Source organism: Saimiri boliviensis, chromosome 13, assembly GCF_048565385.1.
Source record: "Saimiri boliviensis isolate mSaiBol1 chromosome 13, mSaiBol1.pri, whole genome shotgun sequence".
Taxonomy (NCBI): domain Eukaryota; kingdom Metazoa; phylum Chordata; class Mammalia; order Primates; family Cebidae; genus Saimiri; species Saimiri boliviensis.
The window spans coordinates 89,454,983-89,473,461 of NC_133461.1; the positions used below are offsets into that span (position 1 = coordinate 89,454,983).

The window sequence follows — 18,479 nt, forward strand, 5'->3', positions numbered from 1 at the left end:
ATCCCAGAGAGTGAAGACTCCAATAAATACATAACTCTTCAATGCCCATACACCAAAGAATGTGGTTAACATCAACACTATCCAGAAAAACATAACCTCACTAAATGAACTAAAAATAGCATCAAGGACTAATCTTGGAGAAAGGTCACACATAACAGAGATATGTGATCTTTCAGACAGAATTTAAAATAGCTATGTTGAAAAAAATTCAAAGTAATTCAAGATAATACAGAGAAGGAATTCAGAATGCTACCAGATAAACTTAGCAAAGAAATGGAAATAATTAAAAAGAATGAAGCAGGAATTCTGGAGCTGAAAAATGTAATTGGCATACTGAAGAACATATTAGAGTTCTTTAATAGTAGACCTGATTAAACTGGAGAAAGAATTAGTGAGCTTCAAGACAGGATACTTGAAAATATACAGTCAGAGGAGACAAAAGAATAAAAAAACAATGCACTGCCTATAGGATCTAGCAAATATCCTCAAATGGGTAAATCTAAGTTACTGGCCTTAAAAGAAGGTAGAGAAAAAGATAGGGGTAGAAAATTTATTCAAAAGGACTCTAACAGAGAAGTTCCCAAGCCTAGAGAAAGATATCAATATCCAAGTACAAGATTATAGAACACCAAGCAGACTTAACCTAAAGATGATTACTTCAAGGCATTTAATTATCAAACTCTCAATATCAATATCCAAGTACAAGAAGGTTATGGAACACCAAGCAGACTTAACCCAAAGAAGACTACTTCAAGGCATTTAATTATCAAACTCTCAATATCAATATCCAAATACAAGAAGGTTACAGAACACCAAGCAGATTTAAGTCAAAGAAGACTACCTCAAGGCATTTAATTATCAAACTCTCAAAAGTCAATGATAAAGAAAGGATTCTAAAAGCAGCAAAGAAAGAGAAACAAATAACTTACAATGGAACTCCAATAGGTCTGGCAGCCAACTTTTCAGTGGAAATTTACAAGCCAGGAAAAAGTGGTATGAGATATCTCAAGTGCTGAAGGAAGAAAAAATGCTTACCCTAGAATAGTGTATTTAGCAGAAATATCTTTTGAATATAAAGAAGAAATAAAAACCTTCCCAGACAAACTAAAGCTGAGGGATTTCATCAACACCAGCTCTTTCCTACAAGAAATGCTAAAGGGATTACTTTGATCACAAAGAAAAGGACATTAATTAGCAGTAAGAAATCATCTAAAGGTATATAACTCACTGGCCATAGTAAGTAAACAGAAAAACACAGAATATTATAACACTGTAATAGTGGTGTGTTAACTACTCTTACCCTGAATAAAAAGACTAAATTATAAAGCATTCAAAAATAATAACTATGGCAATATTTCAAGACATAGTCATTACACTAAGGTATGAATAAACAAAAATTTAATAAGGGAAAATTTAATGAGGCAAAGAAGCCAAGACATAGAGTTTAAGTAGTTTTTTTTTTTTCTTGCATGTTTGTGCAGACAGTGTTAAATTCTTATCAGATTAAAATAATGGGTTATAAAACAGCATTTGCAAACCTCATAGTAATCTCAAACCAAAAATGTACAATAGATACACAAAAACTAAAAAACAAGAAACTAAGTCATATCACTGGAGAAAATCACCTTCACTAAAGGACAACAGGAAATAAAGTAAGAAGGAAGAGAAGACCACAAAACAACAAGAAAAAAAAAAAAAAAAAAAGGACTAAATTTTCCAATCAAAAGACGTTGACTGGCTGAATAAATGAACAAACAGGATCCATTAAAATGTTGCCTATTAGAAATACACTTGACCTATAAAGATACACATAAACCGAAAATAAAAGTATGGAAAAGGGTATTTATTGCCGATTAAAACCAAAAAATGCAGGAGTTGCTATACTTACATCAGATAAAATAGATTAAACTATAAGAAGCCACAAAGACGGTCACTATATAATGACAAAGGCATCAATTCAGTAAGAGGATATGTAACAATTTTAAATACCCAACACTGGGGCACCCAAATATATAAAGGAAACATTATTAGAACTAAAAAGAGAAATATGTCCAAATACAATGATAACTGGAAACTTCAACCTTTTACTTTCAGCCTCCCACTTCAACCTCCCATTTTGGGATGGAAAATCAACAAAGAAACATCTGACTTATTCTGCACTACAGACCAAATGGATATAATAGATATTTATAGAACATTTCATTTAATGGCTACAAAATACACATTCTTTCCCTCAGCACATGGATCATTATCAGGGATAGACTATATATTAGGTCACAAAACAAGTCGGAAAACATTCAAAAAACTGAAATAATATCAAGCATCTTCTCAGGCCACAATAAAATAAAACTAGAAATTAATAACTAGAGGAAGTTTTTAAACTATACAAATACATGGAAATTAAACCATATGCTCCTCAATGACCAGTGGGTCAATAAAGAAAATAAGAAGGAAATGGAAAAATTTCTTGAAACAAATGATAATGTAAACAACACAACATACCAAAACCTATGACATACTGCAAAAACAGTTTTCAGAGGGAAGTTTGTAAATATAAGTTCTCACATCAAAAAAGAGGAAAAACTTCAAATAAACAGTCTAACAATGTATCTTGAAGAACTAGAAATGCATGTGCAAATGAAACCCAAAATTAGTAGAAGAAAATAAACAATAAAGATTAGAGCAGTAATAAATGAAATAGAATTTTTTTAAAAAATACAAAATATCGGTTCTGGACTTGCTGTACCTGCTGTAGTCACGAGGGATGAGTGGTGGCCTGGTTGGCAGCAAGCAGCCTGCGGCATTAGCCCATGGTTAAAATGAGTTTACCCCTCAATCCCAAACCTTTCTTCAATGGACTAACAGGAAAGCCAGTGATGGTGAAACTTAAGTGGTGAATGGAGTACAAGGGCTACCTGGTATCTGTAGATGGCTACATGAACATGCAGCTTCCAAATACACAAGAATACATAGATGAAGTGTTGTTTGGACATCTGGGTGAAGTTTTAATAAGGTGTCATAATGTCCTTTATATCAGAGGTGTGGAAGAAGAGGAAGAAGATTGGGAAATGGGAGAATGGCATATTTTGTGGGGGATTTTTTTCTTTTTTCTTTTTCCTGACCCCAGCCCCCAAAACTTTTAATATATATATATATATATATATATATATATATATATATATATATATATTTCTAGACAATAAAGATTTGTTTTTCAGAAAAAAGTACAAAATATCAATGAAACAAAAAGTTGGTTTTCAAAAAGTTAAATAAGTTGACAAACCTTTAGCCAAACTAAGAAAAAAAGATAGAATAAATAAAATCAGAAACAAAACAGGAGGCATTAAAACTGATACTACCAAAAGGTCATTAATAGTTACTATGAGTAACTATATGCCAGTAAACTGGAAAATCTAGAATAAATGGACAAATTTCTAGATGCATACCATCTACTGAGATGAAGCAAAGAAGAAGTCCAAAACCCGAACAGACCAATAAGAAGTAATAAGGTCAAAGCCATAATAAAATGTGTGTACATATATATATATATATATATATATATATATATATATATATATATATATATATGTATGTATGTATAAAAGCTTGGCACCTGATGGCTTCACTGCTGAATCCAATCAAATAAACATTTAAAGCAGAACAAATACCAAACTTACTTAAACTATTTCAGAAAATAGAAAAGGATGGAATACTTCCAAACTCATTCTATGTGATCAATATTACCTTGATACCAAAACCAGACAAATACACATAAAAAAAAAAGAAAACCACAAGCCAAAATCTCTGATGAATATTGATGCAAAAATCCTCCACAAAATACTAGCAAACTGAATTCAACGATGCATTAGAAAAATCATTCATCATGACCAAGTGGGTTTATCCCTGGGATGCAAGGATGGTATGACATGCACTAATCAATTGAGGTGGTACATCAAATCAACAAAATGAAGGATAAAAAACATATGATCCTATCAATACATCTAAAAATCATTTGAAAAAATTCAACATATCTTTGTGATAAAAATACCCCAAAAAACTGGGTATAGAAGGAACATATCTCAACATAATAAAAGCTATATATGAGAGACCCACAGCTAGTATCAACTGAATGCAGAAAAACTGAAAACCTTTCTTCTGAGATCTGGAATACAATGACAATGCCCATTTTCACCACTGTTATTCCCCATAATATTGGAAGTCCTAGCTAGAGCCATCAGACAAGAAAAAGAGTTGGGCATCCAAATTGAAAATGAACAAGTCAAATTATCCTTGTTTGCAGATTATATGATCTTATACTGTGAAAAACCTAAAGCCCCCCCCCCCAAATGATTAGAACCAATAAACACATTTATTGAAGTTGCAGGATACAAAATCAACATACAAATTTAGTAGCATTTTATATGCCAACAGTGAAAAATCTGAAAAAGAATTTAAAAAGTAATTCAATTTACAAGAGCACACATAAAATTAATTACCTAGGAATTAACCAATGAAGTGAAAAATGTCCATAATGAAACTATAACATCTTGATGAAAGAAATGGAAGGGAACACCAAAAAATAAAAAAAAAATAGTTTATGTTCATGGATTGGAAGAATCAATGCTGTTAAAATTTCATACTACCCAAGGCAATATACAGACTAAATGCAATCCCTATCAAAATACCACTGACATTCTTCATGGAAATAGAAATAGAAAAAAAAAAAAAAAACACCACAATCCTAAACTTTATATCTACCACAAATAAAAATCCCAAAATAGCTAGTTATCCTAATCAAAAAGAACAAAACTGGAGAAATACATCACCTGACTTCAGATTATAGCAATGAAAGCAGCATGGTACTGTCATAGAAAATGACACACAGAGAAATAAAAAATAATAACCCAGAAGCAAATCTACACACCTACAGTAAACTCATTTGCAATAAAGGTGCCAAGAACATACACTGTAGAAAAGACAGTCTAATCAATAAATGGCATTGGGATAATTGGATATCCATAGGCAGAAGAATGAGACTAGACCCCTATCTCTCACTAGATATAATAATCAAATCAAAATGGATTAAAGACTTAAATCTAAGAACTCCATCTATGAAACTACTAAAAGAAAACATTGAGTAAACTATCTAAGACATTGGTCTGGGCAAAAATGTATTCAGCAATACTTCCACAAGCACAGACAACAAAGGCAAGAATGGACAAACAGGATCAAATCAAGTTAAAAAGCTTTTGCTGTTACAATCAGCAAAGTGAGTCAACAAAGTGAAGACTGGGAGAAAATATTTGCAAACTATCCAACTGACAAGGAATTAATAACCAGAATACATAAAGAGCTCAAAAAACTCTATAGGAAAACATCTAAAAATTCAATCAAAAATAAACACAGGCAAACCAATTGAATAGATAATTCTTAAAAGAAAACACACATGTGATTAACAGGCATATAAAAATGCTCAACATCCAACCCAAATGTCCATCATTGATAGACTGAATAAAGAAAATGTGGCACGTATATACCATGGAATACTACACAGCCATAAAAAATGATGAGTTCATGTCCTTCATAGGGACATGGATGAATCTGGAAGCCATCACTCTCAGCAAACTGACACAAGAACAGAAAACCAAACACCATATATTATCACTCATAGGTGGATGTTGAACTATTAGAACCTGTGGACACAGGGAAGGGAGCATCACATACTGTGGTCAGTAGTGGAGGGCTAGAGTAGGAACAGTGGGGATGGGCAGGGTGGGGAAGGATAATGAGGGGAGAAATACCAGATTAGGTGATGGGGGATGAAGGCAGCAAACCACCTTGCCATGTATGTACCTATGCAACAATCCTGCATCATCTGCACATGTACCCCAGAACCTAAAGTACAATTTAAAAAAATGCTCACCATCATTGATCATCAGAGAAATGCAAATAAAAACTACAATGAGGTATTATCTTACCTTTTAAAATGGCTTTTATATCTAAAAGACAGGCAATAATAAATGCCAGAGAGGATGCAGAGAAAAAGGAACCGTTGTTCACTATTCAAAGGAATGGAAATTATTACAACAACTATGGAGAACAGTTTGGAGCTTCCTCAAAAAACTTATAATTGAGCTACAATATGATCCAGCAATCCCACTGCTGGGTATACACACAAAAGTAGAGAAAACAGAATATCAAAGATATATCTATGTATATAGATACATTCCTATGTATGTTTCAGCATTATTTACAATAGCCAAGATTTGGAAACAACCTAAGTGTCCATCAACAGATGAAAGGATAAAGAAAATGTGGTCTATATACATACTGGAATGCTATTTAGCCATAAAAAAGAATGAGATCATTATTTGCATCAGTGTGGATGGAACTGGAAATCATTGTGTTAAGTGAACTAAGCCAGGCTCAGAAAGACAAACATCCTATGTCTTCACTTATTTGTGGAATGTAAAAATCACAAGAATTGTACTCATGGACATAGTAAAACAATGGTTACCAGAGGCTGGCAATGATAGTGGCAGTGTGTCAGGTGAAGTGGGAATGGTTAATGAGTACAAAAAATAGAAAGAATGAATAAGACCTACTATTGTACATTTTAAAATATCTTAGAGAGTATAATTGATTTATAACTCCAAGGATAAATGCTTGAGGGGATGAATACTCCATCTCTATGATGTAATTATTTTACATTGCATTCTTGCATATGTAGACATCCCATTTACCCCATAAATGTATACACATACATATGCCACAGAAATTAAAAATTAAAAATTTAAAACATACTATTTATAACTACTTCCAAGCCAATTTAAAAATGTATTAGAACATTTACAGATATTCTATGCTGAAGTTTACAAATTATTCATGAAAGGTATCAAAGAAAACTAAATAAATGAAAAGACAACATTTTTGTAGTTCAGAGGATTCAATATAGTAAAAATAACAATTCTCCTAAATTTTTTGTACAGGTTTAATGCAATTAAAACAAGAATATTTTGAAGACTATAAATACATATTCTAAAATCAATATATAAGAATAGAATAGAAACACATATTCTAAAATCAATATATAAAGACCCAAACATAAGAAAAACAATAATAGTATTTAAATAAAGAACACAGTTGGAGGAATCACTTTACCTAATGTTAAGGTCTATTTAGTAGCTACAGTTATCAAGGTGAGATACTGTCAGAGAGATAGACATTCTGCTTAATAGAGTGCACTGGAGAAGCCAGAAATACACACCAGTAAGCCTAACTGAGTTTTGACAAGAGTGTAAAAGGAAATCAATGGAGGACGAAAAAGCTTGGAACAACTGAATATGCAACACAGAAAAACAAAAAGATTAACTTAAAACTCACATCTTACAAAAAAAAAAAAAACAACATATATATATATATATATCATAGACTTTAATGTAAAATATAAAACTATAAAAAGTTTAGGAAAAAATGTAGAAAATATGTAGCGTTAGGCACATAGTTCTTATATTTTACACCAAAAGCAGAATTCATTAAAAAATAGTGCAATACTGTTTACAATAGCAAAGACCTGGAACCAACCCAAATGCCCAACGATGATAGACTGGATAGGGAAAATGTGGTACATATACACCATGGAATATTATGCAGCCATCAAAAACGATGAGTTCACGTCCTTTATAGGGACATGGATGAACCTGGAAACCATCATTCTCAGCAAACTGACACAAGAGCAGAAAATCAAACACCGTATATTCTCGCTCATAGGCGGGTGTTGAACAATGAGAACACATGGACACAGGGAGGGGAGCACTACACACTGGGGTCTGTTGGGGGGAAATGGGGGAGGGGCGGGGGGTGGGGAGGTGGGAAGAGATAGCATGGGGAGAAATGACAGATACAGGTGAGGGGACGGAAGGCAGCAAAGCACACTGCCATGTGTGTACCTATGCAACAATCTTGCATGTTCATCACATGTACCCCAAAACCTAAAATGCAATAAAAAAAAAAATAGTGCAATAGACCTCCTAAAAATTTTAAAAATTTGTCTCATGAAAGACTTGACTGAGAGACTAAGAAAACAAGCTATGAGAGTAGGAGAAAATATTTGCAAACCTTATATCCTACAGAGGACTGGTACCGAGTATATGAAAAGGACCTCAAAACCACAACAAAAACCACAAACAATTCAACTAGAAAATGGGCAAAAGATTTATAGACATTTTACTGAACTGAATATATGGCTGCAAATAAACACATAAAAAGATGTTTAATGTGATTAGGTATAAGGGAAATGCATATTAAAAGCACAATGAGTCAGGTAAGGTGGCAAATGATTGTGGTCCCAATTATATGGGTGGAGGAGCTGGGAGGATTATTTGAGCCCAGAAGTTCAAGACCATACTAGGCAACATAGCAAGACCCTGTCTTGTTTTTTGTTTGTTTGTTTGTTTTTGTTTTTGAGACGGAGTTTCACTCTTGTTACCCAGGCTGGAGCGCAATGGCGCGATCTCGGCTCACTGCAACCTCCGCCTCCTGGGTTCAGGCAATTCTCCTGCGTCAGCCTCCTGAGTAGCTGGGATTAAAGGCACATGCCACCATGGCCAGCTAATTTTTTGTATTTTTAGTAGAGATGGGGTTTCACTATGTTGGCAAGGATGGTCTCGATCTCTTGACCTCGTGATTCACCCGCCTCGGCCTCCCAAAGTGCTGAGATTACAGGCTTGAGCCACCGCGCCTGGCCAAGACCCTGTCTTTTCAAGCACAATGAAATATCACTACACAGCTATTATCGTATCACTATACAACTTTCAACACAAAATAATGACAACACCAAGACTGCAGAAGAGATGGAGAAATTGAATTATTGCACGAAAGGATACAAAGTATTGTAATCATTCTGCAAAACAGTTTATAAAACAAATCTTGCATCCACCATATGGCCCAGCAATCATACCCCTAGATATTTATCTCAGATTAAAAAAAAATTCACACAAAAGACTGTATACAATGTTCATAGTAACATTGATCATAATAGCCAAAACCTAGAAACAACTCAGATGTTCCTCAATGGATGAACGGTTAAATAAACTGTGATACATTCATACTGTAGGTTACCAATCAAAAATAAGAAAGAAACTATTGATATATAAAACTTGGATGAATCTCCAGGGAATTATGCCAAGTGAAAAACAAAATCTGGAAAAGTAAGTAACTACCATATGATTCTAAATGTAACATTCTTAAAAAAATAAAACTCTAGAAAAGAAGAATAAATAAGTGATTGTCAGGGGTTAACATGAGGGTGGAGGAAAGTGAGTGTGGAAACCTAGGGATGCCTGCAGTGATGGAACTGTTCTGTGTCTCAACTGCATCAATGGCAACATCCTACTTGTAATACAGTACTACAGTTTTATACAATGTTACCATTGAGAAAAACTAGGTGGATGTTGCAGATTCTCTCTGTATTACTTATTACAACTGTATGTACACTTAAATTATCTCAAAATAAAAGTTTAGAATCAGTGTTTAGGTCGTACTTTCCCCCATAAAGTCAGGATTTGGATTTTAATCTGAAGACAAATCTTGTCATGTAAGCCTATTCAAAAATTCTTCCAGAGAAAAGTTCTGACTTTGTCAAAAAAGTGAGCTCCAGCCTACCTCTGAACATCAGTGCAAGGCTTAGAAAAATTAGAGTTATCTAACCTGCCAGAGTAATTGGGAGTGAGATTCTATTGCAGCAATGAAATGATACATCCCACAGAGTAAAGTGACAATAGGTTTGATACTGTCACTGAGAAGGAGAACAAAGGGAGAAATAAAATGGACCCAAACTGCAGGATCCTCTTTCATTCAATAGCAAAAAAGGCCTGTGTTTCAGTCACTGACAGGTACCACAATCTTCCACTGTTTGTAATTCAGCTACTATACACCCCCTACCAACGCAACTGATATTCAAGGGAAATAGGCTAAGGACTACATAGCCATCCATATGTCTAGAATCTCAGAGATTTATCACCATATGAAAGCCATACTATCGGAGAGCTACAAACCTACGCTATGTAATTTATTTCCCCTTAGGTCTTCAAAGGGTTGAAATTTAATTTCGTATACTTGATTTTAATTTTCTCAAGGTTCAATACAATTTTACCATGTTACCTTGGCTGAATTGTGCCTTTCCTAAATTCATACGCTGAAATCCTAAACCTCAACGTGATTGAGTTTGGAGATGGTGTATTGAGAGATAATTAGGTTTAGATGAGGACATGAGGATGGGGCCCTCTTGATGAGATTAATTCCCTTATGAGAAGAAGAAGCCACACCAGGTCTCTCTACACTGGGTCCCTACCCCTTCCATCTCCCTCACTCCCTCTCTTTCTCTCTCTCCTCTCTCTTCTCTCTTCTTTCCTCTCTCTTCTCTTTGTCTCTCTCTGACATATGAAGACACAGCAACAAGGCAGCTGTATACAAGCTAGTAAGGAGTCTTTGTCAGGCCTGACCATGTTGGAACCCTGGTCCCGAACTTCTAGCCTCTAGAACTATAAGAAAATAAATTTCTGTTCTTTAAGCCACTCATTTCATGGTATTTTGTTATGGCAGCCTAAGCTGATCAAAACACATGTGAGGAATACTTTTTGTATTTTGACATATGTCACCTGTGGTTTATTAATAATGTTATTCCAATTTTTGGTTTGTTTGAAACAATTTTAAACCTAAAGAAAAGTCATACGAATAATTTTTTTTTTTTTTTTTTTTTTTTTTGAGACAGAGTCTCACTCTGTTGCCAGGCTGGAGTGCAGTGGTGCGATCTCAGCTCACTGCAACCTCTGCTTCCCAGATTCAAGAGATTCTTCTTCCTCAGCCTCCTGAGTAGCTGGGATTATAGGTGCCTGCCATCATGCCCAGCTAATTTTTATAGTTTTAGTAGAGATAGGGTTTCACCATGTTGGCCAGGATGGTCTCCATCTCCTGACCTTGTGATCCACCCTCCTCAGCCTTCCAAAGCATATGCATGATTTTTTAAAACTCTTGTGTAGTTTTTGGGGCCTCATTCAAACTTTGCTAAATCTGATTGGCTTTAAAACGTGTCTTTGAGTTCTTTAGCACTCCTTTTACAAAATGGTAGAGGCTGTTTCAGAAAATTTGATACAGCTTACTCCTCTCTCTCTCTCTGAGAAGGCTTACTCTTCAAACACAGGCACCATAAATTAAGGCATCTAAGGTACCTGGATGGGCCACATGTAGGTGTTTTGACAGGCAATCCTATCTAAGGTCTCTGATGACAACTGTTATCAACTTCCAAGCATGGGGGTGAACCAGTCTTCAAATAATACCAGTCCCCAGATTCTGAGCTGTCTCAGCTGTTGCCCAGTGGAGCAGAGATCAGCTATCTCCACTGAAGCCTGTTCAAATTACAGGTTGCAGCAAAATAAATGCCATCATTGTTTTACAGCCACTCTGTTTTGGAGTAGTTTGCTACAAAGAAATGTTAACTAGAAAACCATCTGTTTCGGTAATGCACTCTGTGGACAATGAATCCAATTTAGAATCATGTGGTATATATACACAGCTGTCAAATGTCCAGTTTCCTTCAAAAGTTTGTTTTTCCTTGATTTGTGACCTTAATATCTTGCAAAATTTTTCTTAATTTCAGATTGTGCTAAATATCTTTAGGCTAATGCTTAAATTACATATTTTTGTCCAATATAGAAGTTATTTTTTCTTTCTTTAACATCCTATCAGATGTTGCCTGATGTCTCTTTGGCCCATGACTGGTGGTGTTTCCTTTCACTTGTTGTGTAAGATGGTGACAGCCACAGATTGCCACTGGAGTTACTTTTCCATTTATTAAAATTAATGTTTTAGAAAATGTGCTTGGCATATATGAAAAAATTCATGTCTCATATCACTGTCTTCCATTAGTGTTATCAGTCATTGATATATTTGCCTGAGATCAATATTAATCAGATGATTGTGAAATGATGCTTTTCTAATCCCATGATTTTCTTGTACATTTTTAGTTGGCATTCTATCCTAAAAACATTTATTTATTTATAACAATATGGAGTTAAAGATTTTGATTTTATTTAACAAATCAAATTTATTATCATTATATGTATATAAAATGTTTTATATATACATATACACTCACATATGTATAAATACACAGTCATGTGTTGCTTACCAACAGGGTGATGTTTTGAGAAATGCATCATTTGGTGATTTCGCCATTGTACAAACATCATATAGTTTACTTACCATAAATATAACAACCCTGGGCTATGTGGTATAGCCTATTACTCCTAAGCTACCAAGCTGTATACCATGTTATAGTACTGAACACTATAGTCAACTGTAACACAACGGTAAATATTTGTATGTCTAAACATAGAAAAGGTACAATAAAAATAATGATATAAAAGACTACAAAAATGGAAGATGGCCAAATAGGAACAGCTCTGGTGTACTGCTAAGAGCAAAATCAACACAGAAGGTGGGTGATTGCCAAATTTCCAACTGAATTACCTGGTTCATCTCATTGGAACTGGTTGGACAGTGGGTACAGCCCAAGGACAGCGAGCCGAACCAAGGTGGGGCATCACCTCACCTGGGAAACGCAAGGGAATGGGGAACTACCTCTCCTAGCCAAGGGAAGCCATGAGAGACTGTTCCCTGCGCTTGGGCCCAGATACTATGCTTTTCCCACAGTCTTCACAACCCTCAGACCAGGAGATTCCCTCCAGTAGCTACACAACGACAAGGGCCCTGGGTTTCCAGGACAAAACTGGGCGGCCGCTTGGGCAGAAACAGAGCTAGCCACAGCATTTTTTTTTTTTTCATCACCAAAGGCATCTGAAATGCCAGTAAGACAGAGGTGCTCATTCCCCTGGAAAAGGGGCTGAAGCCAGGGAGCCAAATGGCCCCAGTGGGTCCTACCCCATGAAGACCAGTAAGCTAAGATTCACTGGCTTATTATTTTCACAGCCAGCACAGCAGTCTGAGCTTGACCTGGGACTTTCAAGCTAAGTGGCAGGAGGGGCATCTGCCACCGTTGAGGCTCAACTAGGTGATTTCAACCTCACAGTATGTGAGCAAAGTGGCCTGGAAGCTCAAATTGGGCAAAGTCCAATGCGGCTCAGCAGCTGCAGGCAGACATCACTAGATGCCCTCACTGGAGAGGACACCTCTGAAAATGGCAACAGCCCATCGGAGACTTAAAAATAAAGCCCCCAACTTCCTGGGACAAAGTACCTAAGAAAAGGGGCTGGTGTGGATATAGCTTCAGCAGACCGATATGCCCCTGCCTGGCAGCTCTGAAGAGCGCAGTGAATCTCTAAACACAGTGTTTGAGCTCTGATAAGGGACAGACTTCCCCTTCAAGTGGCTCCCTGACCCCCGTGTATTCTGACTGAGATACACAACACCTCCCAGTAAGGGCCAACAGACACCTCACACAGGAGAGCTCTGGCTGGCATCTGGTAGGTACCCTTCTGGAACAAAGCTACCAGAGGAAGGAACAGGCAGAAATCTTGGCTGCTCTACAGCCTCCATTTCTGATTCCCAGGCAAGCAGGGTTTGGAGTGGACCTCCAGCAAACTCTAGCATACCTGCAGCAGAGGGGCCTGACTGTTAGAAGAAAAATTAACAAACAGAAAGAAATAGCTTCAACATCAACAAAAAGGACATTCACTCGGAGACCCCATCCAAAGATCACTAACCACAAAGTCCAAAGTTAGTCATATCCATGAAGATGGGGAGAAACCAGTGCAAAAAGGCTGAAAACTCCAAAAACAAGAATGCCTCTTCTCCAAGGGATCACAACTCCTCACCAGTAAGGGAAAAAAAATGGACAAAGAACGAGTTTGATTAATTTACAGAATAAGCTTCAGCAGGAGGTAATAACAAACTTCTCCAAGCAAAAGGAGCATGTTCTAAGAATGTTGAAAAAAAAATTAGATGAAAGACTAACTAGAATAACAAGTTTAGAGAAGAATATAAACAATCTGATGGAGTGGAGAAACCGTATGAGAAATTTATGAAACATACACCAGTTTCAATAGCCAAATTGATCAAGAAGAAGAAAGAATATCAAAGATTAAAGATCAACTCAATGAAATAAAGCAAAAATACAAGAGTAGAGAAAAAAGAATAAAACAATATGGGAAAACCCTCCAAGAAATATTGGATTATGTAAAAAGAAAAATCTACATTTGATTCATGTGCCTGAAAGTGAAGGAAAGAATGAACCCAAGATGGAAAACACTCTTCAGGATATTATGCAAGAGAACTTCTGCAATCTTGCAAGGCAGGCCAACATTCAAATACAGGAAATACAGAGAACACCACAAAGATACTCCTCAAGAAGAGCAACCCCAAGACACATAATCATCAGGTTCACCAAGGTTGAAATGAAGGGAAAATTGCTAAAGGCAGCCAGAGAGAAAGGTCAGGTTACCCACAAAGGGAAGCCCATCAGACTCACAGAAGATCTCTCGGCAGAAACCCTACAAGCCAGAATAGAGTGGGGGCCAATATTCAATATTCTTAAAGAAAATAATTTTCAACCCATAGTTTCATATCCAGACAAACTAAGCTTCATAAGCAAAGGAGAAATAAAATCCTTTATGGACAAACACACACTGAGAGATTTTGTCACCACCAGGCCTTCCTTACAATAGGTCCTAAAGGAGGCAGTAAACATGGAAAGGAACAACTGGTACCAGCCACTGCAAAAACACACCTAATGATAAAGACCATTGACACTAGGAAAAAACTGTATCAATTAATGGACAAAATAACCAGCTAGCATCAAAATGGCAGGATCAAATTTACACATAACAATATTAACCTCAAATGAAAAGGGACTAAATGCCCCAATTAAGAGATACAGACTGGCAAATTGGATAGAGAGTAAAGACCAGTCAGTGTGCTGTATTCAAGAGACACATCTCACATGTAAAGACGAACATAGACTCAAAATAAATGGATGGAAGAATATTTACCAAGCAAATAGAAAGCAAAATAAAGCAGGGGTTGCAATCCTAGTCTCTGATAAAACAGACTTTAAACCAGCAAAGATCAAAAGAGACAAAGAAGGGTGTTACATAACGGTAAAGGGAAAAATGCAACGAGAGGAGCTAACTATCCTAAATATATACGCACCCAATTCAGGAGCACCAAGATTCACAAAGCAAGCTCTTAGAGACTTAAAAGATTCTTAGACTCCCACACAATAATAGTGGGAGACTTTAATATCCCAATGTCAATATTAAACAGATCAATGAGACAGAAAATTAACAAGGATATCCAGGAATTGAACACAGATCTGGACCAAGTGGACCAAGTAGACATCTACAGAACTCTCCACCCCAAATCAACAGAATATACATTCTTCTCAGCACCACACCATACCTATTCTAAAATTGATCACATAAATAGAAGCAAAACACTCCTCAGCAAATGTAAAAGAACAGAAATCATAACAGTCTCTCACACCACAGGGCAATCAAGTTAGAAATCAGGAATAAGAAACCCACTCAAAACCATGCAACTACATGAAAACTGAACAACCTGCTCCTGAATGACTACTAGATTAATAATAAAATGAAAGCAGAAATAAAGATGTTCTTTGAAATCAATGAGAATAAGGACATAACATACCAGAATCTCTGGATACATTTAAAGCAGTGTCTACAGGGAAATTTATTGTACTAAATGCCAAAAGAGAAAGCAGGAAAGATATAAAATTGACAACCAAATGTCACAATTAAAAGAACTAGAGAAGCAAGTACAAAAAATTCAAAAGCCAGCAGAAGACAAGAAATAACTATGATCAAGCAGAACTGAAGGAGGTAGAGACACAGAAAAACCCTTGAAAAAACAAATGAATGCAGGAGTTTTTTTTTTTTTTTTTTTTTTTTTTTTTTTTTTAAGATCAACAAATAGACTGCTAGGCAGACTAACAAAGAAGAAAAGAGAGAAGAATTGAATAGATGCAATTAAAAATGATAAAGGCAATATCACTACCAATGCCGCAGAAATACAAACTACCATCAGAGAATACTATAAACACCTCTGTGGAAATAAACCAGAAAACCTAGAAGAAATGGATACATTATTGGACACTTACACTATTCCAAGACTAAACCAGGAAGAAGTCAAATCCCTGAATAGACCAATAACAAGGTCTGAAATTGAGGCAGCAATTAATAGCTTACCAAAAAAAGTCCATACTCATGGTTAGGAAAAAAGTCCATACTCACAGTTAGGAAAAAAAAAAAAAAAAAAAAAAAAAAAAAAAAAAAAAAAAAAAAAAAAAAGTTCATACTCATGGTTAGGAAAAACCTTTATTGTCTTTATTGTGAAAATGGCCATACTGTCCAAAGTAATCTATATATTCAATCCTATCCCCATTAAGCTATCATTGACTTTCTTCAAAGAACTGGAAAAAAAGCACCTTAAATTTCATATGGAACCAAGAAAGAGCCCACAAAGCCAAGACAATTCTAAGCAAAATATATAAACACACACAAATTGGAAGCATTGCGCTACCTGACTTCAAACTATACTACAAGTCTACAGGAATCAAAACAGCATGGTACTGGTAACAAAACAGACATATAGTCCAATGGAACAGAACAGAGGCCTCCAAAATAATGTCACACACCTACAACCATCTGATATTTGACAAACCTGACAAAAACAAGCAGTGAGTAAAGGATTCCCTATTTAATAAATGGTGTTAGGAAAACTGGCTAGCCATATACAGAAAGCTGAAACTGGATCCCTTCCTTACACCTTATACAAAAGTTAACTCAAAGTGGATTAAAGATTTAAACATAAGACCTAAAAACCATAAACACCCTAGAGGAAAACTTAGGCATTACCATTTAGGACATAGGCATGGGCAAAGACTTCATGACTAAAACGCCAGAAGCAATGGCAACAAAAGCCAAAATAGACAAATTGGATCTAATGAAACTAAAGAGCTTTTGCACAGCAAAAGAAACTATCATTAAAGTGAACAGGCAACCTACAGAATGGGAGAATATTTTTGTAGTCTACCCAACTGACAAAGGGCTAATATCCAGAAACTACAAAGGACTTATAAAAAAAATTATAGGAAAAAATTACAAAAAAAAACATCAAAAAGTGGGCAAAGAATATAAATAGACATTTTTCAAAAGGAGACATTTATGCAGCCAACAGACATATAATAAACAGCTCATCATCACTGGTCATTGGAGAAATGCAAATCAAAACCATAATGAGATACCATCTCACTCCCATTAGAATGGCAATCATTAAAAAGTCAGGAGACAATGGATGCTGGAGAGGATGTGGAGAAATGGAAATGCTTTTACACTATTGGTGGGAGTGTAAATTAGTTCAACCATTGTGGAAGACAGTGTGGTGATTCCTCAAGGATCTAGAACAAGAAATACCATTTGACCCAGCAATCTCATTACTGGGTGTATACCCAAAGGAGTATAAATCATTCAATTTATAGAAAGTTCTATAAAACATATACATGCACATGTATGTTTGCAGCACTGTTCATGATAGCAAACTTGGAAGCAACCCAAATGGCCATCAATGATAGAATGAATAAAGAAATTGTGGCAAATATACACCCTGCAATACTATACAGCCTTAAAAAGGATGTGTTTGTGTCGTTTCTAGGGATATGGATGAAGCTGGAAGTCGTCATTCTCAGCAATCTAACGGAAGAACAAAAAAACAAACAATGTATGTTCTCACTCATAAGTGGAAGCTGAGTGATGAGAACACATGATGGACCCAGGGAGGGGAATATCACACACTGGGGCCTGTCAGAAGTTGGGATCTAGAGGAGGGATAGCATTAGGAGAAACACCTAATATAGATGACAGTGTGACAGATGCAGCCAACCACTATGGCACGTGTATACCTATGTAACAAACCTGTATGTTGTGCACATATACCCCAGAACTTAAAGTACAAAAAAAAAAAAAAAAAAAAAAAGTTTACCTGTATAGAGCACTTCTAGTCCTGAAGCTTATAGGACTAGAAGTTGCTCTGGATGAGTCAGTGGGTGAGTGGTGAGTGAATGTGAAGGCTTGGAACTTTACTATACATAACTATACACTTTATAAACACTGGGGACATAGGCCACACTTAATTTATTTAAAAATATTTTTGTTTCTTTCTTCAGCCATACCTTAACTTACTGTAACTTTTTACTTTTTTACATTATATACTTTTTAAAAACTTTTTGACTCTTTTCCAAACTCTTAGCTTAAAACACAAACATGTATAGCTGTTCAGAACTATTTTTTATGATCTTATTATATCAGCTTTTCTCTATTTAAAGTTTTTTTAAAAAAAAATACATTTTTCTTTTTAAGAAAATACCCTGTATCCCAGGTCTACAAAGAATCAGGTTCATTAGTATCACTGTCTTCCACCTCCACATCTTGTCCCACTCAAAGGTCTAC

General features: G+C 35.7%; 1 protein-coding gene and 1 pseudogene across 1 annotated transcript in view; one reads left to right on the top strand and one right to left on the bottom strand.

Moving 5' to 3' along the window:
- Nucleotides 1-18,479, bottom strand: part of SGCZ (sarcoglycan zeta) — a 1,155,154-nt gene that overhangs the window by 44,677 nt on the left and 1,091,998 nt on the right. The window lies entirely within an intron of this gene.
- On the top strand, nucleotides 2,820-3,143 carry LOC101039185 (small nuclear ribonucleoprotein F pseudogene; annotated as a pseudogene).